This window comes from Nelumbo lutea, chromosome 4, assembly GCF_056320005.1.
Source record: "Nelumbo lutea isolate HS-2025 chromosome 4, American lotus-T2T, whole genome shotgun sequence".
Classification (NCBI taxonomy): Eukaryota; Viridiplantae; Streptophyta; class Magnoliopsida; order Proteales; family Nelumbonaceae; genus Nelumbo; species Nelumbo lutea.
The window spans coordinates 99,444,727-99,472,190 of NC_142687.1; the positions used below are offsets into that span (position 1 = coordinate 99,444,727).

The following is a 27,464-nucleotide window of genomic DNA, read 5'->3' on the forward strand; positions in this document are numbered from 1 at the left end:
TTACAATCTTCTAATAAACATTAAAGTTAAACAGCCTATCAGTGACCCTGGAAATCGACAAGTTGTGATATTTTAAACCGTCTCATATTTCATACCGTAACTGCTTGTTATAGGTGCATGCAATTTGAGTCTTAGCTTTAAAATTTCTCTTTAAAACTGTTATAAACTTATAACTGTTTATAAAAACTCGTAAATCTATCATTATCAATAGTTTGACCCATGACAATCAATAAAACAAAAATCATATAAATTAAATAAGTACTATCGTAATAAAATAAAATTTGTATAATGACATAAAATATACAACTACTTTGAAAAGGCTTGGTGTGTCAAAATATTCATCATGTTAAGAACACATAGTCGTGGGCATTTCTCAAAGAAATATAAAAGACTCGATGTCTCTAGACAAAAGAAGTCAGTAATGAAAGAATTCTTTTCTGAAAGTAGATGGTAAAATATACATAAAATATAAAGTTTTTGAACATTTACTTGCCTAGCTGGCTATCTTCTAGCAAGGTTCAGGGGGTGGAGGACCCCTGTGATACGCCTATATACTGTGTGTATCGGGTGTCTGACTGGTTCAGGGGGTGGAGACCTAAACTGTTCCCCTGAACCAGTTTTGAAAAAAATAAAGTTAAAAAAGGTACTGATTCTTCCGATACACCCTTATTGGTGTATAGGGTGTGTCGATATTTTGAACCTTGTCTTCTATTTTAACTGTCATGGAAAATATTGTGGTAATCTTTGTCTACTTGGTTCCAAGGTTCAAAGTATCAATATGTATCAACTGATATGTATCATGCCGATGGCTTCTCGATACGCCCCTCTAGGGTTGTATCGGGTCAGACTTGTTCAGAGGGTTGCTGGGATACAGGTGAATCATATTAAATAAAACCTAAAAAAAGTACTGATACAGTCCGATACTTCCTACCAATACTTTGAACTTTGCTTGATTCGGGCATTATTTACATTGCCACTTTTTAAATTTGGGCCAACCGAGGGCTGGCTCTGGTGTGCTAGCTGGTTTATTTCAGTGTTGGCACAGAATTAAATCATGCAACCAGCACCTCGGAAAAAAGGGGTACGAAAAATTGAAGAGCAGTCGAGGTGAGGTTGGTGTTAAACCATTAAAATTGTTGAAGACTTTGGTGATAAGTACACCCTGAAACGTGAAACCTGTGTAATGTGTACTCATGAACATGATTGGCAGAAAAATTGATTTAACGTGCAGCAAATATTCTATCATAGTTTGACTTGAGGATATCACATTTTTCAAGTTTTTCTTGTTTTTTTTATTTACAGAAAGTGTCGTGGATTTTGCGAAAGTGAATCATAGATAGTTCCTAGGCCATATTAAATAGGGGTGAGCATAGATTGGTTTGGTTCGATTTCAAGGCAAAACTTTGGAGCTATCCTGTAAGGGTTGGTTCTAGGTTGTTAGGACCAAAACCTACCCTATCAAGATTGGTTCTAGGACCAATTCTGGAACATGCTCTTTCTTTATATAGTTATATATGTTGTAGATTATCGTAATATATTAAGGATTTGTTTGGTTGTCAGCCGAAATTGAAAGTGATTGAAATTTTTACAGTTCTAATTGAAATGATTTATTCCCCCACCTGTTTGGTTCGAACTAGAATTGGAATTGGTTGGAATGGATTCTCCTTCCCAATGGTGGGGAAGGGAATGGCCAGTCCTTCATATGAGGGAGTGTTATTCCTTCATATGAGGGAATGGTCGATTCTAATCTTGATTCCAGATCCTTATTCCCACAAAACAAATGGATCCTAATATATAGTTCAGAATTTATCATTATACTTTAATGGGTAAAATACAAAAAAACCTCCCCTGAAGTTGCTGACAATCATAAAAACCTCCCCTTTACTTTCATTTTAGCAAAAACTTTCTCTCTATTTTTGAAAAATTTAACAAATACCTCCCTTCCTTCAATGACCAAGACTAGACCTGTTCATGGGCCAAGTGGCCCGGCCCGGCCTCCCGACGGGCTTGAACAGGTATATAGGCCCACAAGCTTAACCTCGGTTCAAAAAACCCGATCTGCAATAAATTCAAGCTGGGCTCGGGATTTTCCAAAATAGCCCGGCCCGGCCCGACCTATAACTAAACCTAAGTAAAAACCCTAGTCAGTTCAAGTACCCCTCTTTTTTTCACTTCTTTGTCTCTTTTCCTTCTTTTTTCCAACCGAACCTTTCTTCTTCAATCTCCACATCTTCCACACTCCACAGTTCTCATCATCACACTCTCAGGCAGCCACAACCGACGAGGCGGCGAACATTCATCGGCGCAACAACTTCGGCGGCGGTGGTGAGATCTCTCTCTCTCTCTCAGACATGAATTGATCATTGTCAAAATCGCAGGTCAGGCTCGCAACTCATAGACCATAGTCACCGACTCATCGCAAACTCTCCGATGAATACAATCATTGGCAGCGACGGTGAGTTCTATTTACCACTTTATTCTATTACAATGTTTAGTCGGTGGCAACAAAAAATCTGACGGTAAGCATGTTTGTCTTCTTCCTCTTCTTCTTCCACTTGTTAAACGAGAAAGACAAAGAAACAACACTAATAAGTTATCAGAAAAGCAAGCCAATCTGCTCTATTGAAGCAAGAAACATGTAAAATCGTAGGTCAGGCTTCGGGTTTGGGCTCGGGCTTCGGGCTTTTTATCAAGGCCGGGCTCGGGCCCAAGTTGTAGGCCCGTTGGTTGGGCCGGGCTTAGACTCGGACCTAACATTTTTTCGTTAATGAAGAGTAAAAGCCCAGCTCGAGCCTGGTCCGACCAGGCCCATGAACAAGTCTAATCAAGACAGAACATTAAAGAGATGATTTTTTTTCAAAATAACTATTTTACCCTTCTACGAATTAATGTACATCTGTTTTTACTAAAATAGCCATGTTCTACCAACTCTATCCTCTTCCTCACGACGCACAACAGCAAAATGGCAGTGCATTCTGCCCTCCAAACACATCACATCTTTCATTACCCGGACCATCAAATTCGCACCGGATATCCTCTAGTACAGCATCTCGCTCTGCAACACCAGATCAATGGTGGGCACGAACGGACTAGTTCACGTGATATCCACGCCTTCCGAGCTCAAGTTCCTCGGCTGATTTGTTTTTGTCGAGGACAGAAGGGGAAGAAATTCGCTCTGGATTTCCGGATTTCAGTGAAGTCCGAAGACGATGGAAGCAATGGCTGGCCGGAAGTCATAAATAATCCTCCAACAGACGCATTAGAGAAGGTCAAAAGGAAACTCTAAAACCTCTAAACACCATAACCAGAAATTAGTGGTTCAGAGCAAATTTCTTCCCCTTCTGTCCTCGACCAAAACAAATCAGCCGGAGGAACTTGAGCTTGGAAGGCATGTTGTTTTCTTCAAACATGTTATCTCCTATGGCGGGTCCTTGGCCATAGAAGTTCTCCTCCGGTTGAACTTTGGGCTGCGGCTCAGAATTCTGACCATCCATGGCAGCAACATTTCCAGGATTAGAGCACTTATTCCTCTGAAGATGCTATCATAAAATTACATAGTCGTTTGTCCATATTCTCGCAGCCCAACTCCTGAGAGGCTGAAAGTCGATTGGGTTGGGTTCAGTGGTGGAGCAACTGGTTTGGGTTGTCCGAATGGCAGAGAGAAAACTGCTGGTTTATCTTCAGTAATCTCAAAGTTTGAGATTCCAAACCCTGTACGGACGTTTTCATAGGGGCTATTTGCCTGCTGATTGTTCCTTGAACTCCTGTCAGGTTTATCGAGGCGATAATCACTGTAAGGACACCTAAGATACTCACGGTTGTATATCTTGTGATCCGCCGTTGCCACGGGTTCATCAGTTGGCTTCCTCTTCCTGCCGAACTCTGTGTTGCTAATTTCACCCTTTATTGAGCAGGCAGGGGAACCATAAGTCTGTCCTTGGCTGACCCCATACCCAGATTGAACGCTGCAATCAAACCTGACTTTCTCCTTCCACTAGGCGCGAAGATTGTCGGAGGCTCCGCTCACAGGCTTCTCCTTCTCAGGAATGATGCCATAAACGAAGCCTTGAACTTTACAGACTTCCATCATCTTCAGCATGTACTTCAGAATCCCATCTTGAGCACGCGACATGTTCTTCCTCCGCGCCTGCTCTTTGGGACTGGCGCTGCTTTGCAATATTGACACCATCCTCTCTTGTTCTATTCTTTAAGCTTCCTCAGAAGCATCCGGTCCCTCCATATCCTTCTCTCCAGCTCGTCTACATCCATCTCTTCGTCAGTATAATCTTCCTCCATTCGTTACCGACGGGGCAAGGAAATCGAGATTCCCACAAATACCCGTTTCTTCAAATATCCCCATCATCTTCAAGGAGAACTAAATTCAAGTCGAGAATAAATACTGATCTCCACCCTGAAAATAAAAAAAAATGAACAGATTCGTAAACAAAAAAAAAAAAAAAAAATCAGAAAAGATCCCACCTTTTCCAAACCAAATCGTCACAAACAGAATCAACTAAGGAACTCATACGGAAAAACGAAATTTGTACAAGGGTAAAATAAGTATTTGAAGGGAGGTATTTGTTAATTCTTTTAAAAATTAAAGGAAGATTTTTACAGGAGAGGTTTTTATGATTATCAAAAACTTCAAAAAAAAGTTTTTGTATCTTACCCTAATTTAATTTTTATAAATATTACTTTTTACAGAACATATTACAACACATAAAAAACATTCCAGTATTACAACACAAGTTCACCCTGTAGAAAACTTACTACAACACATAAGAAGCATTCCAAGCAAGTTCACTTGGGACATCGCAGCATAAGATAGGCTCGAAACATCCATTGTCTTTATTCTTTTCTTGCACCCAAGGGATCCAATACCTCATTCCAAAAGAAATGGTTAACTAATAGAGCAATTTGGGGGTGAACAATTGATTACTTTGGGTATTAATTTTTAGAAAATATTTCCTGAACCGCTAAGTAAGTTGCAAACTACACCGATCTTTCATGGCTCGAAAATCCCTGTTTCTGAAAGAAATGATTCGGTCTCATATCTGTGATAAACCCTTGCTCAAGTCATATGTTTTAGGCACTTGGATGACACAAATCTCCTCTAGATTTATTACTTGTACTGCTAATAGCTAAGATTCGCGATCAGTCGCAGGAAACAAAGAAGGTCACCGGTTGGTGGTGCTTTGTAGATCGCGGAAGAAAAAAATGATGTTGTCGCAGTCCCTTGAGTGACCGATTCGGTTGAATTGATTGGAAACACTCGAACATGACTCAAACTGGGGCGTCAGAGGAAGATGATGGCGGGGCGTAGCCCCTTCTACCGTGGTTGACCATCGGCGACAGTAGTGGTTGCCGGGGCAAGAACCGATTGGTCATGCTTTGTACATCTCCTCTGATGTATATCACAGATTGGAAAAAAAAAAACAAAAAAACTGCGTAAGTGGGCAAGAACTTGAGTGACCGATTCGGAGAAAAAACCCTCCATCTCCGTCGCTCTCTCTCTCTACTTGAAGCTCTCGTCTCTTGAGCAAACGAGTAACTGCTTGGTGAAAAAACCCTCTCTCTGATTGGAAACACTCGAACATGACTCGAAATAGGGCTTCACTAGAATGAAAGCAGTTGGAGAAAAAACCCTCCATCTCCGTTGCGCTCTCTCTCTCTTTGCTTGAAACTCTCGTCTCTCAAGCAAACGAGAAATTGCTTGGTGCTACTTCTCATTCCCCATTCGAACCTTCGTAAAAAACCTAGGGTCGAAAAACTTTTGTATTCGTGCGGAAAAAAAATTGGATTCCCTGCGGCTATGTGATTTTATTCGACCGGTTTAATTTGAAAACTGCCGCATCTATTTACGAAGGCAATGTAGGCTCTTTAGATATTACTATAGTGGCGGTCAATAAGACCGCCGGGTCTAAACCGTCGACTTAGACCATTTTTCTCGTAGTGCAAAATGCTTATTAAGCCAATTATAAACCATCTTATCTTAAGACAAGTGTGAAATCAAATTCAGAACAGTCCCTATTCTTTGCTCTTGTGATTTTCAGGTTTTGTCCAAAGGGAGTACAAGGTTGCATGCTGCTATATCCCCAAGTCATACTTAAAGAAAAATTGAGTTATTTTTTCAGCTCAATGAGACAAAAGCCTAAGTCAACGGAATAACAAACTACAAAGGTAATTTTTTTATCAATTATTCAAGGTTTAGATATGAACTTATGAGAAACGATTAAAACAGCAGAGCTCTGAAATCATGTTTATTATTATTCCTTTTTTCCTTTTTTCTCTTTTTTATTATTTATTATATATATTTTTTAAGAAGTAAGCTGAAACATTATGAATGGGACAGACTGTAGCTCGAGACCCTAAGCCGAAACGAATAACACCGAAAATCTAAGTTGGGCCGAGTTCGACTAAAGTTGCTTGGTGCAAGCTGATAACCACATGAAAATTGGCTAAAAAGTTTGGAGTTACGCCTAGACAGTGCCACTGCATTACCCTGAGGTGTTTTGAGTTGACAAGTGGTTTGGAGGATAAACCGGCCTTAAACTGATCCCTCTGAATCAGTTTCGAAAAAATTAAAAAAAATTAGAACCCACCCTGCATCTATATTTTGAACCTTGTAAACTTCCCTATTGGCCAAGAAATGAACATATTCTTTTTAGAGCCACCTTCTCTAACATTCAGGTCTGCTATCATTCAAAGTGGCTATGGCACAGAATATGTCAGATTTCATCAAATCATTAATAAAAATAACCTTACCCCAGTGAAGTGAAGTTCCAAATACATTGTTGATCATGGATTCAAATAAAGACATCTGAAATTCAAATTTCCCATTATCCAAAAAGCACATTTTCCCAATTTACACGATGTTCATATTTGATAGTGCGCAATCCGGTCGGTCTTATCTGTCAACGAACTCGCCTCTGAACTGGAGCGTCAGGGAGCCTGAAACGGGAAAAATGAGAGAACTCTAGGGGGAACCCGGTGTGATAACTCCGAAGCTCAAGTCAGTAATCTCTCAAAGGCAAAGTGTAGACTAGATGGCGCAAAGTTCACATACCTTGTACATTGGGGGCAGGGGGCTCTTATAATCACTTCGCACACTCGCTCTGAGGCCCTTGTCAGGTCGGGTATGATTACCCTTATGTCTGTCAATTCGGCTGTCGTCCTTTCTGCTGGGACAGAACCGTCACTGCCTAACCGTCTCTCTAACTGGAGATGGCGGTGTCAGGTGGCGGTGGCAGGTGGCCGTTTAGAGTGCGACCGTCAAGCGTCAGATTCCAAGCTAGTCAGGTGCAGCGCCCTTGGGAACGAACTTCCTCCGTGTCAGGCATAGTACGGTTTGTTTGATTTTGGTGCCCTGAAGGTGTGGAGTGGTGAGCGAGGCGAAGTCTTGAGTTCAGAGGTATGTATAGGGCAGGTTAGTTCGGCGAGGGGTATCCCGGGCTGTTACAAGGCAGGCCAGTTCGGCGAGGTGTATCCCGAGCTGTTACCAGGTAGGTCAGTTCGGCGAGCTATATCTCGAACTGTTGCAAGGCAGGCCAATGGATTACTTTCCGGTTTGGGGCCAAGGGCGAGTTCGGGCCCCTAGTAGGGAGTTCGGTCCGCTGGTTTCTCCTCTTGGTGAAAACGCCTTAGGCTTGCTTTTGTTCCGAGCTGTTGCTTTTGCCACGTGTCGCATAACTTTGAGGTCGGGCCAAATCATCCTTCATCAATTGCCCCCCACTCCTCGCACCAAGGGTCTTGCCCTGGTGCGAGGAGTTTTGCAAGGTGGTAAGTGGATTTGTCCCGTCCTTCGAATCTGGACTGCGCGAGTTGCATTTGCCAGGGTTCTTCGGTTCCGAGAAGGCGGGAAACGTGCCTACTGCTCATGAATGTTGATGGTCGTGACAGCGCGCATTTTAAATTTCAAAAATTCGCGCCGCTGGGACGTGACAATGGGTCATTTAAATTTGAAGAAAGCGCGCCTCTGTTGTTCTGAAGGGACGTGCGCTAGCAGTTTTTGTCAGCTGCAGGGGGACATGCGGCGCGATTAGTTTCAGAAAGGCGTGCGCTGGTGCGACGTCGGTTTCAAAAGACGTGCGCTGACGTTTCACTCTTTTCAGAAAGACGTGCACCAATCACGTCTCGACCTCAAGGGACGTGCTGTCAGCGCGAATGTGGGCCCCAGTCGATTTGTCACTTCTGCGGTTTGCCTATTGAGCTCGCATCCAACTTTTCAGCTCGCGTCCAAGTTTTTTTTCAGCTCACGTCTAGGTTGGTTACTTAGCCTCCAAGGTTTTTTGGCTTGTTCCCGTCTCCGAAGCCTTCAAAACTTTCTTCCGGTGAGTTCCTTCCTGAATCCACCTATTTTCCTCAATGTCTAGCTTTGATAGCTCAGACGACTCTTCAAGTAGGACTGATGTAGGTTCTACAAACCGAGCCGTATCCCCCGACTGCCTTAGTGATCCCAAGGTGGAACTTGAGGATGACTATGAACCCGTAGGCCGAGCAGCTTTGGGCAGTTTGGCGTCTACCTCTCGCCAGATCGGATGCTAGATAGGTTTGGTCCCTCAACCATGACACCCGAGGGGCTCCAATCTATACTCATATCTTACAATATGCCTAGGGGGTATACATATTTCATTCCCTCGGGTAGTTTTCCTTGGGAACACGGTCCTGAGGAGATCGTGATTTTTCGAGAGCAGCTCGCTGCGGGGCTGCCACTGCCTTTCCACCCCCTTTTAGTCGAAGTCATAAACCACTTTGGCGTTACCATTGGCCAGCTTCACCCGAACTCTATTCGGAACCTAGTGGGGACGGTCTCCCTTTTTTGCGAGCAGAATTTCCCTTTAGACTTGGAGATATTCTCCTCCATCTTGATGCTTAAGAGACAAGCAGGTTCTCTTCCTGGGGAAAGACGGGCGTATTACCTTTCTCCTCGCCGGGGCTTTAAGCTTCTGCACGATCTTCCTAATAAGGTCCCGGCATGGAAGCGGGACTACTTCGGCGTGCGAAGTGCGCAAGGATGGCCCTTTCAGACTGGGTGGGGTGAGGCCGCTCCTGATTCTGGTGTCACTATCGACAAAGAGATGGTGAAGGGCCTCCGGCAATGGGCACGGCAAGGTTTAAAGTGTCATGAGTACTTGACGGAGGCCAAGCTTATTGCGGCCTGCCTGAGGTCGGGTAGGCTTCTAGTTCTGCGATTTTTTGCTTGTTTTTTTCCTTCATTCTTTTTGATGTCGAACTCGTTTCTACAGTTGTGATGGATGCGGAGAGAACTCATGGGGTGGTGCCTGTTCTAGGGCATGAAGAGGAGGAAGCGGGTCGCCAAGCGAACTCGTACCGAGCTGCCCCCGGATGAGGAGCCTCAAGTTCCAGGCCACACGCCGGAGGATCTGCTGAGGGAGCCCGAGGTGACTCCGCCGATGTATGAAACTACCGGGGCGCCTTACGCTGAGACTACTCATACGGGTGCTCCTGCATACTCCAGTGCTCCTGCTCACTTTGGGTCCGCTCATACGCGAGCTGGGCCCTCGGGCTCGGGAGCTCAAGGGGAATTCAGGAGCGTGTTGATGCCGAACTATGCTCTTCAAAAGAGTAGGGAGGCTACTTTCCTCGAGGAGATCGCGACGTGAACCGATCTTCCTTTGAATCAGGTCGCCTGCCGCGCTGTAACACACGCTATGGTGGTAAGTCAGATTTCGTCTGCCTTCACTTTCTATCGCTTTTGCTGTTGTTGCTCACTTGTTTCTTTTGGTAAGTGAATTCTTCAATTCACGCATTAGCGGCCCAAGTGGAGAGGAGCTCGCGACAGGCGCGAGCTGCTGAGGCTTTCCGTGCCGCCGAGGCGAATACCCGAGCCGCTGAGGCGGCCGCTTATGCTGTCGAAGAAGCTGCTCGCGTTGCCATGACCAGGCAGGCGATGTCTCAGCGTGATGCCGAGGCCATGGGGGTAGTTGTCAAACACATAGCGGATTTGAAGTTGGACTTGCAACATCAAGTCGAATATCTTCAGGAGGACATCAGGGAGAAGACGCAGATTTTTTCCCAAGGTATTGAAGACGCCAAGAAGAAGGCTGTTGAAGACTATATTGCCTCTCCTCGTTTTGACGATCTAATGGTGGATTCTTACAGAAGGGGGTTCAAGCTGAGCCGGTGGATGATCCGGAACACGTACCTCGACCTCGATGTTAGTGCCATATCCACTTCGCATATAACTCAGGAGATGGCCAATGCTGCCGATGGCGAGCTGGACTCTGAAGGAGAGGCAGGGCCTTCGGGTGTTGTTGAAGTGCCTTCTGATGGAGAAGAAGTAGCTCCGGGCATGTAAAGATAATCTTTTTTTTTTTTTTGAAGTGCCTTCTGATGGCCAATGTACTCCTGTTTCTTGCAACAAAATAGATAAATCTTTTTGCCCATGTTCCTTTTTCCCGAACTGATTCTTTGTCGAACTAATAATATGCCACTTGTCCGGGTTATTGTACTTCCGCGACCTATTTTGCCGTGAAGGCTTTTGCAGCGAACTGATTTTTTGCCGAGCTAATAGTATGCCTGACTTTTCTTTGCTTGTTTACGCCGAGGTTCCTCTTGGCTCCGCATTGTGGCCTATAGGACCTTATAGCGATTTCGTCCACTTCGCTTGGCGGTTTATAGGTAGTATCGCCTTAAGTTCACGATGTTCCATGCTCGAGGTACTAGTTTGCCTTCCAAGGTTTCGAGCTTGTATGCGCCCCCGAGCGCTTTCTTTACTTTATAGGGCCCTTCCCAGTTTGGTCCAAGTTTGCCCACGCCGGGTTCGGGCACCATAATCTTACGAAGGACCGGGTCGCCGACTCGGAAGCTTCATCGCTTTACTCTAGCATTGTAGTAGCGAGCTACCTGCTGCTAGTAGGCCGCTATCCGGATGTGCGCGAGGTCCCTTACCTCGTCGAGTAGGTCAAGGTTGGTACGTAACTCATCTCCGTTTGTTCGATCACCATATGTTTCTAGTCACAATGTTGGTACTTTGATTTCCGCCGGGATAACTGCTTCAGAGTCGTAGGTGAGGTTGAAGGGGGTTTCTCCTGTGGCGGTTTTTTCTGTAGTTCAGTGAGCCCACAAGACACTTGGTAGCTCTTCGGCCCACAGTCCCTTAGCACGATCCAGACGTGCTTTCAGTCCACGTAGGATGACTCTGTTCATTACTTCCATTTGACCATTTGCCTGCGGGTGCACGACTGATGTGAAGTTTTGCCAAATCCCCATGTTCTGACACCACTCTTGGAACTTGATATCCTTGAACTGCTTGCCGTATGTTTCGGGCTGTAATAGTTGCTAGAGGTTCGGCTTCTAATTACTTCGTAAAGTAATCTACTGCAACAACTAAGAATTTTCTTCCACCTGTTGCTGGCGGGAATGGCCCCAAGAGGTTGATGCCCCATTGTGCAAAGGGCCACGGGCTGGCGAGGTATTTGAGGTCGGAAGCAGGCTGATGGTGGATATTGGCGTGTTTCTAACACTTGTCGCATTTCTGACGAGCTCGACAGCTTCTGCCTTCATCGTTGGCTAGTAGTATCCTTGTTGAAGTGCTTTTTGGGTGAGTGCTCTGCCCCCCAAGTGTCCGCCGCACAGGCCTTCATGAGTGGCGGAGTACGAACTCGGCTTTGGCAGGTCGCAGGCAACGCAAGTAGGGGAGCATGTAGGACCGTCGGTATAACTGTTCATCTATTATGTCGTATTTGGCTGCCTGGCGCTGCACCCTCTTGGCTGCATTGCGTTCTGCATGGAGGGTTCCGTCTATCAAGATGCTCGCGAGTGGGTCGATCCAGTTCGGCTCTGCTTCGAGGATGGGAGCGACCTCCTCTGCCCCCCGTCCCCCCGAGAATACTAGGCCGAGGTAAATCCTCTATGTACACGGTTCCCATGTTGTTGTGACTTGTGCTGGCTAACCGGGAGAGAGCGTCGGCCTCAGTGTTCTCTGACCTCGGGATTTGCCTAATGAAGTGTGACTAGAAGTTGAGCAGGGCCTCTTTTACTTTCGCCAAATATGCGATCATGGAGAGCTCGCGTGCTTCATACTCGCTCGTAACTTGGTTGACCACGAGCAGGAAATCGCTGCAGATGACCAAGTGCTTTGCCTTTACCTTCCGCACTAGGTTCAACCCGGCTATCAGTGCTTCGTACTCTGCCTCGTTGTTGGATGCCGCAAACTCAAAGTGTAGTGCGTATTATAATTTTGTGCTGCCCGGGCCACATAAGACTATTCCAGCCCCGCTGCCTTGTTGGTTCGAGGAACCATCCACGTGAAGGATCCAAGGCTCCTCATCCTAGTTCGCGTTTCGCCTAACCAGGAGAGATGCCACACTGGCTGCTACTTCACGGGGTTCAGACTTTATTGGCTTGGGAGCTCCGGGTTCACCCGAACTGGGGACCTCGGACTCAACCTGTAGGGCTTCGTGGCTAAAAGTGCAATCGGCGATAAAATCTACCAAAGCTTGGGCCTTAATTGCGGTCCGGGGTTTGTATTGGAGATCATACTCGCTGTGTTCGATGGCCCATTTCGTCATTCTACCAGAGACCTCGGGCTTCAGCAAAACTTGTCTTAGGGGTTTGTCGGTTAAGACAACGACGGTGTGAGCTTGGAAGTACGGGCGGAGTTTCCAAGCTGATATCACCAGTGCGTAGGCAATTTTTTCTATCTGCGGGTACCTTGTTTCTACTCCCTACAGAATTTTACTAACATATAGACGGGCCACTGGACCCGATCTACTTGTTTTACTAATACCGAACTGACCACTTTGTCGCTCGTCGAGAGGTACAGTTCTAAGACCTCTTCCTCCTTGGGTCTGGCTAAGGTTGGTATGGTGGCGAGGTAAGTCTTTAGCTCGTCGAATGTGAGCTGCCAATCTCGGGTCCATTCGAACCCTTTGCCTTTGATTGCCTTAAAGAAAGGCAGGCAGCGGTCTGCCGACTTGGACATGAAGCGGCTCAGAGCGGCTATGCGGCCGTTTAGCCTTTGAACTTCTTTTACTTTCCGAGGTGGTCTCATATCAAGGATGGCCTTTATTTTGTTCGGGTTGGCCTCAATGCCGCGCCGGTTGACAATGTACCATAGGAACTTACCCGAGGTGACACCGAAGACACACTTGTTTGGGTTTAGTCTCATGTTATACTGACGCAGAATTTGGAAGACAGAATCCAAGTCTTTTATTAATTCTCGCGAAAACTGTGTTTTGACAACCATGTCGTCTACATAGCATTCAATTTTTGTGCCAATTAAAGGCCGAAAAAGTTTATTTACAAGTCTTTGAAAGGTCGCACCAGCATTCTTTAGCCCGAAGGGCATGACCTTGTAACAATACAGGCTGAAATCGGTAATGAAGCTGGTTTTTTCTTGGTCGGACTGGTCCATCTTAATCTGGTTGTAGCCTGAGTAGGCGTCCAGGAAGCTTAGCAGCTCGTGTCCCGAGGTCGCATCCACCAGGCGGTCAATTCGGGGCAGGGGGAAGCAGTATTTTGGGCAAGCTCGGTTCAGGTCGGTGTAGTCGATGCACATGCGCCACTTGCCGTTGGCTTTTTTCACCAGCACTGGGTTGGTTACCCAGCTCGGGTAATGAACTTCCCTTATGAAGTCCACTGCGAGGAGCTTTTTGACTTTTTCGTCGACCGCCCTCCAGCGCTCCGGGGCTAAGTTGAGTTTCTTCTGTCTAATGGGTCTGACTACAGGGTCAGTGTTAAGCTTGTGAGTTATAAGGTTGGGGTCAATACCGGGCATATCTGCCGCGGACCATGCAAAAGTGTCTAAATTTTGGAGTAAGAAACTCACCAGTTCAGTTCGCAAAGGCTCGTTGACGGAGGCACTGATCTATAGTGTTCGTGTCGGATCTGTAGCCGAGGCCGGGACTGCGACTGTTTACTCAGTGGGCGAAGCTCGTTCCTCGCCCCGCGCTACCCCCACACCGAATTCCGTGGGGAACTTCATTGCCAGATAATAGGTGGAGACCACTACATGCAAAATATGCGTAATTGGTCGCCCTATTATGGCATTGTATGGGGAGGGGGTCGCAACCACCAGGAAATCGTGGTTGAGTCTTACCGCGCACGGCCATGTGCCGACTTCCACAGGTACTGTTATTTTTCCCAAGGGCCTGACTTCCTCTCCACTGAAGCCTACCAGAGGAGTGTGAGCGGGTTTCAAATCGCTTTTCTGCAACTGCAACTGGTCGAAAGCCAATTTGAATAGTATGTCCGCCGAACTGCCTGAGTTTACCAATACGCGCCAGACTTCGAAGTCGCTAATCCTTAGCTTTATGACGAGCGCGTCGTCGTGGGGGTAATGAACACCTCGCACGTCGTCTTCTGTAAAAAAGATCGGTTCTTCCTTCTTCGGCCTCTTGGGAGGGTTCTGCTCCTCTCGGGCTGCTTCGCGAACTGACATCCTTGCTGCCGCCAAAGTGCATCCTGCCACCACCGAACCGCCCACTATCACGTGGATGGTTCCCCGGACTGGCCTTTCTTCTGGGGGAGGTCGCTGCAAGGTTTCGGCCGGTCTGTTGCTCGGCTCGGGGACATCCTTCCCGTGTTCCCCTTTCCGACCTACTTTAGTACTATTGTCATAATGTACAAAATTTCTTAAGTACCCGCGACGGATGAGTCCTTCTATCTCGTCGCGGAGATTATTACATTGCTCAGTGCTATGACCGTGATCTTTATGAAAACTATAATATAAATTTTTGTTCCTCTCATTGGGGTTGCTCTTCAGGTGAGGTGGCTACTTTACGTAAGGGGCGTCCTTGATCGTCATCAGGATCTCGGTCCGCCTTGTGTTCAATGGCATGTAATCCATTCGAACTGCTAAGGGAGCTCGGGACGGCTGGCTTGGCTTCGCCTCTCGGTTATGGCCTCTTCTATCGCCGAGGTTGGAGGGCTCGCCTTCTCTTTTTCTTTTTTCAACTCCGCCTTCGTTTCTCTGGTTGCTAGCTGGCTGGCTACCATGTGCCATTTGAACTCTTTATGAGTCACTCCTCTTTTGGTCGCGACGAGCTGTACCGCAGGGTCTAACCGAGGGATCTGCAAACATGCTTCATTAAACCGTTTGATGTAGCTCCGGATGGGTTCTCCCTCTCTTTGGATCACCCCGAAGATACTTTTCTCGGTTTTCGGACACCTTTTGCTAGTAACAAAGTGCGCAGTGAAGATCTGCATGAACTGGGGCCAACTTTTTATTGACCTAGAAGCTAGGTTCCGGTACCTAGTGTGGACCACCCCTCTAAAGGTGGTGGTGAAGGCCATGCACATGCACGACTCGCTTGCCCTGGCAAGGTGCATTTGCGATTGAAACGCGTCGACGTGGTCATTGGGGTCAAAGGACCAATCATACTTGTCCAGAGAAGGGAGTTTGAAATCTCTAGGCAAGGGGACTGCCAAAAGTTCTGCTAAAAGGGGGGAAGGAACTGAGAGAATGGGGATGGTTTTTACCTCGCCCGAGCTCGTTTCTTCCTTGCCTCTGAGCTCGGGTAGCACGCGGGTAGCAGTTCGGCGACTTCGCCAGCGCCTTCTTTGATTGGGCCTGGTGCTGGCGCTGCTTGCCTCTGTGTTGCCGAGCTTGATGGGCCCGGATTGCTGGCCTGCTGCTAAGGCGCTGAAGTGGTTCTCCGTGAGTGGGAACTCGGGCTTGGAGCGCTGAGGTGACTTTGTTGGCGAGGTTCTTGACCCACCTGCGGGCTGTGAGGCGGGGGTGATCTTTCTTTGCTTTTGGCCCGGGGATGAGGCCTGACTGTTAGGGGGGTTCTGCGGTCGGGAAGCCTCTCCTTGGTGAGGTCGTCCACCTTGGGGGGAGGCCTTGACCGGCTTTGAAACAGGGTGCCGGGGGGGGGGGAGCGGCTGGTTCAAGGGTAGCTGAGGGAATTGTTGTTGATAATGGTGTTGGGAGAGGTGGTGCAACACCTGGTGTTGCTGGAGTTAGTGCTGCTGGAATTGCTACATTTGGGCCTGCATTTCCCGCATGCATTGCATCAGATCATCTATCTGGTTTTGGCGAGCTGCCAGTGGGACAGCAGTTGGTTCCGCGAAGTTCATTTCGATGGGGAGTGGGAGAGGGATGTTCAGCGAGGGAGTGTTCAGAGGTGCCACCGTATGTGGCACATTCAAACTTGGGATCCCATCCACTGAAAGGGGGATGGTGAACTGCCCAATGCACACCGTCGGAGCATGAAGTTGCTCTCCGGTAGTGGCTATTTCGGTTCCACGTCTGACACTGCTGGAGGAGGCCATTTCGGTGTTGGATTGGGTGTTGGAGTTTTTGAAAGAAGGGTAGGTAGAAGAAATTTAGAGGAAGGCTTTTAGAAGCGTTCTCACAGACAATGCCAATTGATGCAGTGCAATCCGATCGGTCTTAGCTGTCAACGAACTCGCCTCTGAGCTGGAGCGTCGGGGAGCCTGAAACGGGAAAAATGAGAGAACTCCGGGGGGAACCTGGTGTGATAACTCTGAAGCTCAAGTTAGTAATCTCTAAAAGGCAAAGTGTAGACCAGATGGCGCAAAGTTCACATACCTTGTTTGTTGGGGGCAAGGGGCTCTTATAATCACTTCGTGCACTCGCTTCGAGGCCCTTGTCAGGTCGGGTATGATTACCCTTACTTCTGTCAATTCGGCCGTCGTCCTTTCTGATAGGACAGAACCGTCACTGCCTAACCGTCTCTCTAACTAGAGATGACAGTGTGAGGTGGCAGGTAGCCGTTTAGAGTGCGGCCATCAAGCGTCAGATCCCAAGCCAGTCAGGTGCGGCGCCCTTGGGAACGGACTTCCTCAGTGTCAGGCATAGTACGGTTTGTTTGGTTTCGGTGCCCTGAAGGTGTGGAGTGGTGAGTGAGGCGAAGTTTTGAGTTCGGAGGCATGTATAGGGCAGGTCAGTTCGGCAAGGGGTATCCCGGGCTGTTACAAGGCAGGCCAGTTTAGCGAGGTGTATCCCGAGCTGTTACCAAGTAGGTCAGTTCGGCGAGGTATGTCCCGAACTGTTGCAAGGCAGGTCAGTTTGGCGAGGTGTATCCCGAGCTGTTACCAGGTAGGTCAGTTTGGCGAGGTATGTCCCAAACTGTTGCAAGGCAGGTAAGTTTGGGGAGGTATGTCCCGAACTATTGCAAAGCAGGCCAGTGGATTACTTTCCGGTTTGGGGCCAAGGGTGAGTTCGGGCCCCTAGTAGGGAGTTCGGTCCACTGGTTTCTCCTCTTGGTAAAAACGCATTAGGCTTGCTTTTGCGCCGAGCTGTTGCTTTTTCCACGTATCGCATAACTGTGAGGTCAGGCCAAATCATCCTTCATAGGCTTCTAGAATGATGAAAGGTGCTCAAATTAACTACAGTAAATAATCAAAAAAGAAAACAAAAGAAAAAAAAATTATCACACACTACCGATCAAACAAGTGTTCAGAAATTCAAATGCAATCCAAGTTGAGCTATAACCTCAGTCATGGAATGTAGATTCCCAACTATTGCAATCTCAACAATAAAGACAAAGTTACGAGTCCCTATGTCACTAAGCTTCTAACAATAAGGCATAAATCGGCCAAACAACAAAGAGATTAACGGGACTTCTAGAGTTCTTGTGTCCAATGCAGGAAGGTTATATCAGAACAATAAACATCAAGTCAAGAAGATAATTTTAATTTTACTGAGAATTAAGAACAGAAAGACAATAGTACTCTATTGTTCGAATCTAAGCTCATTAAATTTATGCACTGACTATGCAAAACCCCAAATATAATTGTGAAAAAAAATTAAAATGAGATTCTAAAGAGAAAGGCTAAGTAGAAATAGTGTCAAACTCTTGGAAATGATTCATGAAGGTTTAATTTTTGCAGCCTTCACTTCCTTGGTTAAAGATTGATGAGACAGTGCTGGACAACAAATTTGATCATTAACATGGCATTCTTGTAAAACCAAAGTTCAGCATGCACAATAAAACATGTATTATGATCTCATGCATTCTATACATTCAATCCTAAAAGGAAGTCATCCACATGTTGTATACATGAGAGTCAAGCAATCCACTTAAATGGAGATCAGACCACTTTCTTACAAATACCGCACCTTTTTGGTACTTTCACAAGTATTATGAGAAAGTATTTTAAGCTAGGACTTTGTTAGTTATCATCATCAGATTAATGGAGGGCGAGAGAGGTTTCAGAGCAGTAGGAAGATGGAGGTCTGAGGTGTCGATCGAAGCTAAGATGTTCAAGTTCGAAGAGGAAAGGACCAAAGGTAAGGTTGTTCTGAAAATCAGAGAGAATAACAGGGCGACAGTGATGGTGTCAAAGGAGGTTATAGCATGGATGAAAGGTTTCGTAGATGGGGCTATCAACTTTGGTAAGGTGAATGGTTGGAAAAACTCCATGTCAGTTCCAGGCAAGAGATATGTAACAGAACTGAATAGAAACAAGAAGGGGTGGTTTGTCTCTGTGGTGGAGTTTTTTGGAACAAAGGGGAAATAGATGCTTTGTGTGCCCGAAGGGAGATTGCAGAAAGGGTGGATGGCTTTTGTACAGGTGCTGTAGTCTTACCTTGTAGCTTCGGAAGAGAAGGGAGTGGATGGAGGGAAGGCAACTGGCCAAAAGCTTGAAGACCAGAGTCAAAAAACTCAGGAGGAGGCAGCATCGATTGGTACCTCTGGAAGTGTAGAAGTGCAAGGTCATTTAAGTCCTGAAATGGTGGTTGCTTGCTCTTCTATTCATCGAAGAATATCGGTAGGAGTGGGGAAGGAGGAATGGAAGAAAAGAATGGTGTTAGTGGCTGATAATGGGGTGACAGATTGGAAGAAGGTTCTGAGTACAGTTGCAGGAGAGTTAGGTGCTGGGAATGAAGCAATGCTGTTCCCTTTTGCAGAGACAAAAGCCGTGCTTGATGTAGGCAACTAGGAACCAAGCTTCAAAGCAGTTGTGGTGGATGGAGGTCTGATACAGGTTCAGAACTGGAGCCCAATCTGCAATGAAGTCGAAGTTCAAGACGGGTGTATCTGGCTGAAGCTAATAGGCCTTCCATTTCACCTATGGTGGGACCCTGTTCTTGAGTATATAGTGCAGAGCCTGGGAGGTGTTTTAGTGAAGGCTGATAGACGTAACCTGAGTGCAGTGGAGTTATAGGTTGCTGGTGTTAGACATGAGAACTTGCCGAGGTTTTTGATATCTGTTCAGATGAAGCCTGGTACAAGGTGTGGGTGGCTTCAGAAGTTGAACGGTCGTGGTGGGAAGGAGGTCCTAAGGTTGAAGATGATGAGATGGCAGGGTGGTGGACACGTGGAGGGAAGAGGGAGAGCGGTGAAAAGGTGGAGCAGATGAAGGTTAAATCTGGGGTTACTGTGTCAGCTGGGGAAAACCAAACGATAGGCAACCTATTTAAGGAAATTAATTCAAATGGGTTTGAATTGAACAAAATTAGGGAGGCTCTTCATCTTATGCTGATGTGACAAAGAAGCAGATTGCTTCTGGGAGCAAAATGGCTTGGTCCGAGCCGGTGAAGGTGGTGGGTGGGTCGGGCGGATTGAAGTTTAAACCGGGACAAATTTGGAAAGAGCCACGTGACAACTCAGAAAGTCATGTGGGTGGGTTGGAAAGTGAACCGGGCCACTCTTTTAAGGGCCCACGTGACAACTTAAGTGGTCATGCAGGCGGGTCGGGTGGGCCTAATACCGAACACAGGTCTTTATCGAATGACCCACGTGATAACTTAAGTTGTCATGTGGGTCGGGGTAAAAGACACAACATAGACCACTACTAGACAGTGAAGTTGGTCTATCTTCGTCCCAAATGGCGAGAATGGATGGGGGACATTCGCAGCAGCGGAAGTTGGAGAAGGGGAATTTTCAGTGGGTCCCCCGCCAGGACTGTGAGGAGGTTAGCTCCCTACGATGCTCCTCAGACAAGCCAAATCCAAGATATGCAAGGGAAGAGCAGAAGAGAGGGAAGAGGCGGATGAAGGCTGGGTGCAATGCAGTGAGGAAGATGAAGATTTGGACGAAAGCTCAGATGATGGTACCAGCATGGGTAGTGTAAATGACGAAGGTGGCTATGCTGGAGGTGACATGGATGGGTGGAATATTGCAAGCTTATTTTAGGGTGAAGGTTGTAACCAAACTAATTCATCTCCAAGACTTCAGAGTGTGCAAGGTACAACAGAAGGGGCAAATCGAGAGAACCTGAAGCAGAGTAGGAACACACCTCCTAGGAGTGATTCAGGGGTAGAGAGGAGAGATCACCAGAGTGACCAAAGGATAGAAGTTCTTTCCCACCAACTCAGGGAGTCTGACATTTACCAACCTTTGGAATAAGAGAGGTAGGCCGGGAATAGTCCTTTTCCAACCTTTCTATCAATCCCAGGTAACAAAGTGAATTCGTTTTGTGCTACTAATGTGTCTCCTGTGTCTTTGGTTCTAGATTTTGTCCCGGCGCCATGTAATGTAGCCCATGAATATGCAGCCAAGCTAGATGGTGGGTTGTCCGAGGTAGTGGAGAAGGAAGTGAAGGACTGTGGGAAGAGCTGGAAGGGGGGTATAGAAACGAAAAAGTGTGGGAAATCATTGAAAGAGTTTTTAGTGAAGTTGAATGAATTCTGACTTGGAAGAGGGGTGGGGAGGAAGGAAGAGGGGAGGGGCCAGTGGAGAGGAAGGAAAGGAGGGAGGGTAGAGTGGGAGAGGAATGTTGGGAGAGAACATGGCTGGAGGCAGGTAACGGGAGAGGGGGGATGGTTGGAGAGGAGAGAAGAGGGGTGGGACCAGAGGCAAGGAAGAAAGGGTAGGGGGGTAGAGTTGGAGGGGAAAGTGTAAAAAGGATAGGGGTAGAGGATTCAATGAAAGAGGACAAGATAGCAGAATTTGTGGGAAAGAAGGGGTGTAGGCTAGAAGATCTGAATGTGCTGAAAGAAGGTCTACAAAAGAGGAAGAAGGAGATTAAAACAAAGAAGAGGAAGTTGAGTGAAGTAAAGAGACTGAAAAGAGATGTAGAAGGGGATAAGAAGTTCGAGGCAATATGAGATAGAAGAAAAGGGGGAAAGTAGTGGGTAGGTAGAGAGGGAGTCAAGAAAGAAGTGGAAATGAAGATGCTTAGTTGAAACGTAAGGGGAATAGGGAGTGCAAGAAAAAGAGCAACAATAAAAGAGGTGATAAGGAGGTATGCCCCAAATATTGTTCTGTTACAGGAGTCCAAGAGAATGGAGTTTAATAATAGTTGGGCGATGAGTGTTTGGAAAGCCAAGAGGATTAGTTGGGTGGTTGCTCCTTCATGGGGTGCTTCGGGGGGGGGGATTGTAACAATCTAGAAGAGGGATGCAGTTGAAGGCCTGGAGGAGCTGATTGGGAAGTATTTGGTTTCCATGATGTTTAAGCAGCAAGAGGATGGTTATGTATGGGTGCTCACAAATGTATATGGACCAAATGACTACAGAGAGAGAAAGGAGTTGTGGGAGGAATTGGCTGATGTTAGAGGACTGTGGGATGGGCCATGGTGTGTGGGTGGGGACTTTAATGTGATTAGATACTCAGAGGAAACCAATAAGATTAATCAAAGGGTGACAAAAAGCATGCAAAAGTTTAACAAGTTTATAGATGCCTTTGAGCTTAAAGAGATTCATTTAGCCCACAAAACATTTACATGGTCAAATCTCCAATCTAGTTCCATCTGTTCTAAGTTAGATAGATTCTTGTCATCTTTGGATTGGGAAGAACATTGGGGAAATTTGGCTTTGAGAGCTATCCCAAGGGTGACCTCGGACCATTGGCCCATAGTGCTTTGTAAGGAAGAAAGAAGGAGCGAAGGACCCACCCCATTTAGATTTGAAAACATGTGGTTACTCCACCCTGGATTTACCAATAAAGTAAGGGAGTGGTGGTATGACTGTAACCCAATGGTGGATTAGGAGGGGATAAGATTCCATAAGAAACTACAATTTGTGAAAGCAGAGGTCAATGAGTGGAATCTTTTGGAGTTTGGAAGGTTAGAAGAAAGAAAGAAAGCGTTGTTAGACAAACTTGAAAACATTGACTCTAAAAGAGAAATGGGAGAATTTGGAGAGGAAGATAAGGAACTCAGGAGAGGCTTGAGAATACAGTTAGAGGATTGCTTACATAAGGAGAAAATAAGCTAAAGACAAAAATCTTGGTGTAAATGGTTGCAGGAGGGAGACAGAAACACTAGGTATTTTCACTCTTTGGTGGATGGAAGGAGGGGGAACTTTATCTCCAAATTGGTAGTAGGCGGAGTTGAGTTAACACAACAAGATGATGTGTGGAGCACTTTAAATCCATTCTAAGAAGGCCGGTAAGTAGAAGGGTGTGGGTAGAAGGTTTGGATTGGCCAGATGTAGGGATGGAGAACAGGAGAAGGTTGGAAAGAAGATTTGATTTGGAAGAGATTAAGGAGGTTGTGTTTTCTATGGATAGAACAAAAGTTTCAGGGCTGGATGGATTCATAATGGCTTTTTATCAAGACTGTTGGGATATTTTGAAAGATGATCTTTTGTTGGTGTTTGAGGAGTTTTTCAGGAGGGGAATTATCAATCCTGGTGTGAACTCAACATTTATAGCTCTGATTCCAAAAAAAGAAAGATGCCTCCCACCCGAAGGACTTTAGGCCAATTAGCTTGGTTAATAGCCTGTACAAGATCATTGCAAATGTGTTGTCATTGAGATTGAAGGAGGTTTTGCCAGACATCATCGCACAAAATCAAGGAGCTTTTGTGAGTAGAAGACAAATCACTGATCAAATCTTAATTGCTAATGAGAGTGTGGAGAACTTTAAGAATGTTAAAAAGAAGGGAGTGGTCTGTAAGTTGGATGTGGAAAAGGCTTATGACTTGGTGGAGTGGTAGATGGTGGAATTGGATCATGGGTTGTGTCCAGAATTGTCATTATTTAGTTCTAGTGAATGGAACAATAGTAGAGTTCTTTTCAGCCAGTAGGGGTATAAGACAAGGAGACCCTTTCTCTCATTTCTTGTTTATACTAATTGCAGAGGTCCTGGGGAAATTGATTCACAGAGCAGACTCGAGGGGTCACATTAGAGGTTGGAGAGTCGGGAGGACGGAAACCCCCCTCACTCACTTACAGTTTGCTGATGACACAATTCTATTCTGTGAAGGTGGCAATGTGAGCTTTCTTAGGAACTTGAAGTTGGTGATACAACTGTTTGAGCAAATGTCTAACTTGAAAGTGAACTTTGGGAAAAGTTGTGTAGCAGGGGTGAATATGGAGAAGGGAGAGATCAGGGAGAGTGCATAAGTGTTGGGGTGTGAAGTGTTAGGGTGGCCATTGAATTACTTAGGGTTACCATTAGGTGACAACCCTACGAGGGAGAGCTTTTGGAACCCGATGGTGGAAAGGTTTGAATTACCTCTCTCTTGGTGGAAGAGTTATGCTGATTAAGGTCACGCTTGCTAATTTACCCATTTACTTCTTGTCTGTGTTCAAAATCCTAGTGAAGGTAACTAACAGGTTGGAGAAGTTGATGAGAGACTTCTTGTGGGAGCTGGGAGAGGAGAAGAGGAATCATAGAGTCAGTTGGGAGGTAGTGTCCAGGAGTAAACTTTGTGGTGGTTTGGGGCTCGGGAATGTTAGGAGAAGGAATATGGCTCTTCTAGGGAAGTGGTTGTGGGGGTTCCCCTTGGAGAAAAAGGTATTGGCTAGAATAGTGGCAAGTATACATGGGCTGGAGCACAGTGGTTGGGATGCCGAAATCAAAGCTAGGACTACAAGCTTTTCTCCCTTGAAAGCCATTCACGATTTGCTTCCAGTATTCTCCCCCAATATCAGGTATGATCTGAATTCCGGTAACTCCATAAAATTCTGGGAACAAACTTGGGTGGGGAATGCCCCTCTAAAGGATCAGTTTCCTTCTTTGTATGCTCTATCTAATCTTAAAAATGAGCCAGTTTCATCCTTCATTACCCCATCATCTTCCAATTTTGGGCTTAGGTGAAATTTGGGTCTCAAAAGGGCCTTGAGGTATTTAGATTTTGCTAATATTTCGAGCCTTCTTGAACTTCTTGATAATGTTGTCTTAGACCCCACAAGGGCGGACTCTAGAATTTGGACCCCTACCCCCACTGGCTTCTTTTCTTGTGCTTCATTTTTCAAAGTCCTAAGCCAGTCCATTAGTCCTGTAACCCCCCTTTCCCTGTTGATGAGGTCTAGTGTAGAGCAATTCCTCCTAGGGTTGGTAGTTTTTGTTGGGAAGCCTATCTGAAAAGATTCAACACTGATGATCTACTCCAAAAGAAGCGACCCATTACTTGCTTGTCACCCCATTGGTGTGTTCTATGTAAAGTGAATGGGGAGACTAGTTTTCACCTATTGGTGTCTTGCCATTTTGTGAGGTCAATTTGAGAATGGCTTTTTCCCTCTTTGGGTGTAGATGGAACCCTCTATCAGATCTACAAGGCCTTTTTTTCCCTTTTGTCTTCAGGTAGCATAGGAAAAGGGGAAGGACTATGTGGAGAGGTTTGAAGGCTGCAGTATATTGGACAATATGGGAAAAAAGAAACTTCAGGATATTCTCAGTGGCTGAGAGAGGGGTGGAAGAACTAAAGGCTATCATTCATTTCAGGGTTGTACAGTGGTTGAAATCTTTGGAACTATTCACAGGTTACACAATGGATGACATGTTGAGGAAGTGGGGTGAAATAGCAAAATGCACACAGACCAATTTAGTAATGAGTGTGTCTTGGACACCTCCACCTGCTGGGGTCATGAAATTAAATTTTGATGGGAGTAGTAGGAGAACCCTGGACAATCAGGGATTGGGGGTGTCTTTAGGGATGAGAATGGGGTCATTTTTGCCTTGTTTTCAGGCCCGATTGGAATGGGTGACTCCCTTAGAGCTGAGATCTTTGTCGTTATGGAAGGAGTCCAAAAAGTCAAGGAGACGAACATCAGAAAACTCTTAATTGAAGGGGACTTGGAGGTGGTGATATGGTGGCTGAATGCAGATAGCAATGGTTTATGGAGGTACAGTAATCAGATGAGGAAATTTGCGTGGCTGGTGTAGGAAATGGAAGTTAAAATGTGTTGGGTCAAAAGATCAGCCGATTCTCTAGCTGATGGTTTAGCTAAACAAGGGGTAGAAAGGGATTCAATGTTTAGGGATAAGTTGTAATTTTTGTCTCTACCTATTCTTTTGTTTTCTTGATTGTACTTGAAGATAAGTGTGTTTGTCTTCCTTATGTAACCTCTTTGGTGAATTAATGAAATTGTTATTGATAAAAAAAAAAAAAGTATACCATGAAATTTTTAGAGGGAGATTAAACAAAAAAAACTGAATTCAAGGTTCAATCCCAAAGCAATCTGGAATGTCCAGTGGTTGAAATAAAAGGAAAATAATCTCGCTCTTTTTTAGTGAAATAAATAAATGAAGGAAAAAATAGAAAACAGAAGGAAGGGAAGTGGCACCTACATAGTCCTTACCCCATGATTGAACTATTGAATGCTTTTAGGACCTTGGTAAACTTCCATAATGTGCAAGATTATAATAGCTCACTCTCATTGTTGATAGATTGAGTCCGAGAAGCATTTTTAGACTTTGATAATAGTCTATTCATAGACAAACTTCCGAATAAGGCACATATTGACCTGATTCCTACAGTGAGTAGGATTGCATTTGGTACTTTTGTTGTTTTTACCTGAAACGTTTTAAAATGATCAAGACAAATTGGTGAGAAATGTGTTTTCTCATGCCACATATGAGAGTCAATTCAACTAGAAAAATGCATGTGGGAATGTTGATCATTTGACATTTATAGTTGAAACATCAAATTTGACATTTATACTCAATTTGAAAAGAATACCAAATGTAAATATGTACAGTGCAAATACATATAAAATATAAGGTTTTGCGCTCTATATATTTACATTTGTACTCCTTTCAAACTGAACCTTAAGGTAAAAACAACAATTTGTATTGATCAATCCAAAACATTTGAAATAGAAACAACAATGGTAGCAAACACAACCAAAGAGTATTATTCATTATCATGGCATTTATCTTACTTTAGCCTCTTACGTTTGAGGCATGATAAATAGCACAGTGTACGACTATGTTCCATGCTAACTATGTATTAAATTATTCTATTATCATCATCATCTAAGCCTTATCCCGAATATATGGGGTTGGGGTTGGATACTTAATGTTGTTTTTCCATTAATATTCCATTCTATATAGTGCCATATCCATTGTTACATCCTTCTCAAGAAGTACTTTTATTAAAATGTTATTACAATAAAACAAATAAAAAAGTAAACTACATTTTTATTTCCCAATTAATACCTCATGTAAAAAAACCAATTCTACAATTCTACATGAATTTTATCCATTTATGCAAAAATGCTGATGTAGCGATTTGTTTCAATGCAATGGAAGATAAACACTTTGATAGAAAACATTTATGACTTGAATTTTTTTCCAACTTTTACTTTTTGAAAAGTTGTTTTCTCATTTGTCTGCAGAACTTTGTAGGGTCATTGTCTTCTTGGTTGGTGCTCAAAATTATCTTCATTGGTACTTATCCAAAAGGGATGCATGCCTCTCATACATTCTTTGATTAAGGGCATGAGCTCAAAAGTATTAATACGATACATTTGCTTAAGGGGTGAAAGTTGGTAGTCGAATTGAAGAATTTACACTACGGGTTGAGTTTTCAGGCTAATCCCATTGAAATTTTGAGAATTTCTCAACCCAAGCCCGCCCAAGTTGCACCCATTTGGTGGCATAAATAAAACCTCACAGCCAGCTAACATTCAGAGAACAAGGCAAATATAAGTAAGACCATCCAAAGAAGGATTCGTAGAAGTGAAGAGTTCGATTCCATAAAATAATCTTGCAATAGTTGTTCAATAATATTTTGATCAGAAATCCATTCCCCATGAGCTATCTTCAGCAATGTAATGCTATTTTTACGACATCGATGAGAAGCAAAAGAATGAAAAAACTTATTGTTTTGATCCCTAGAAAGAAGCCAATTGCATGCAACAGGATCTTTGATGCCCTCCAAATCCAATAGGTGCTCCAACTCCATTTGTAGAGGCCATTCAATTCTTTGCCAAGATTATCAGTGGCTTGAGAGAGGAAGATTAGAGTGCAGCATTGTCTCTGATTAGCCAATTCCGAAGGGATTCTTTACAGTTAGAACAATTATTTAAAAAAAATTATTTCTTGGAATCCAATTTGCATGAACTTGATCATGAAATCCAATCATATGAGACCAATAGGATTCCAAGCAAGGAGGAGGGTGCTGCCAAGAAGAGCAAGTAGTATGTAGCACAATAGGACAATGATCGCTTCTAATTGCTAGTAAATGCCATACCCAAACTTGTTGAAAAAATTCCAGCCAAGTCTGAGTCATCAATACTCTATCAACCCTTTCTCGAATAAGATCTTTGGCGATTATTTGACTATGTAAAACGAGATCCTTTAAACCCAATATCAATGAGATGGAAATCTTTAATTAAATCACATAAATCTGG

At 44.9% G+C, this 27,464-nt stretch overlaps 1 pseudogene; it reads right to left on the bottom strand.

Moving 5' to 3' along the window:
• Window positions 1-2,825: 2,825 nt before the first annotated feature.
• Window positions 2,826-4,189, bottom strand: LOC148862165 (protein ETHYLENE-INSENSITIVE 3-like 1a; annotated as a pseudogene).
• Window positions 4,190-27,464: the final 23,275 nt, after the last annotated feature.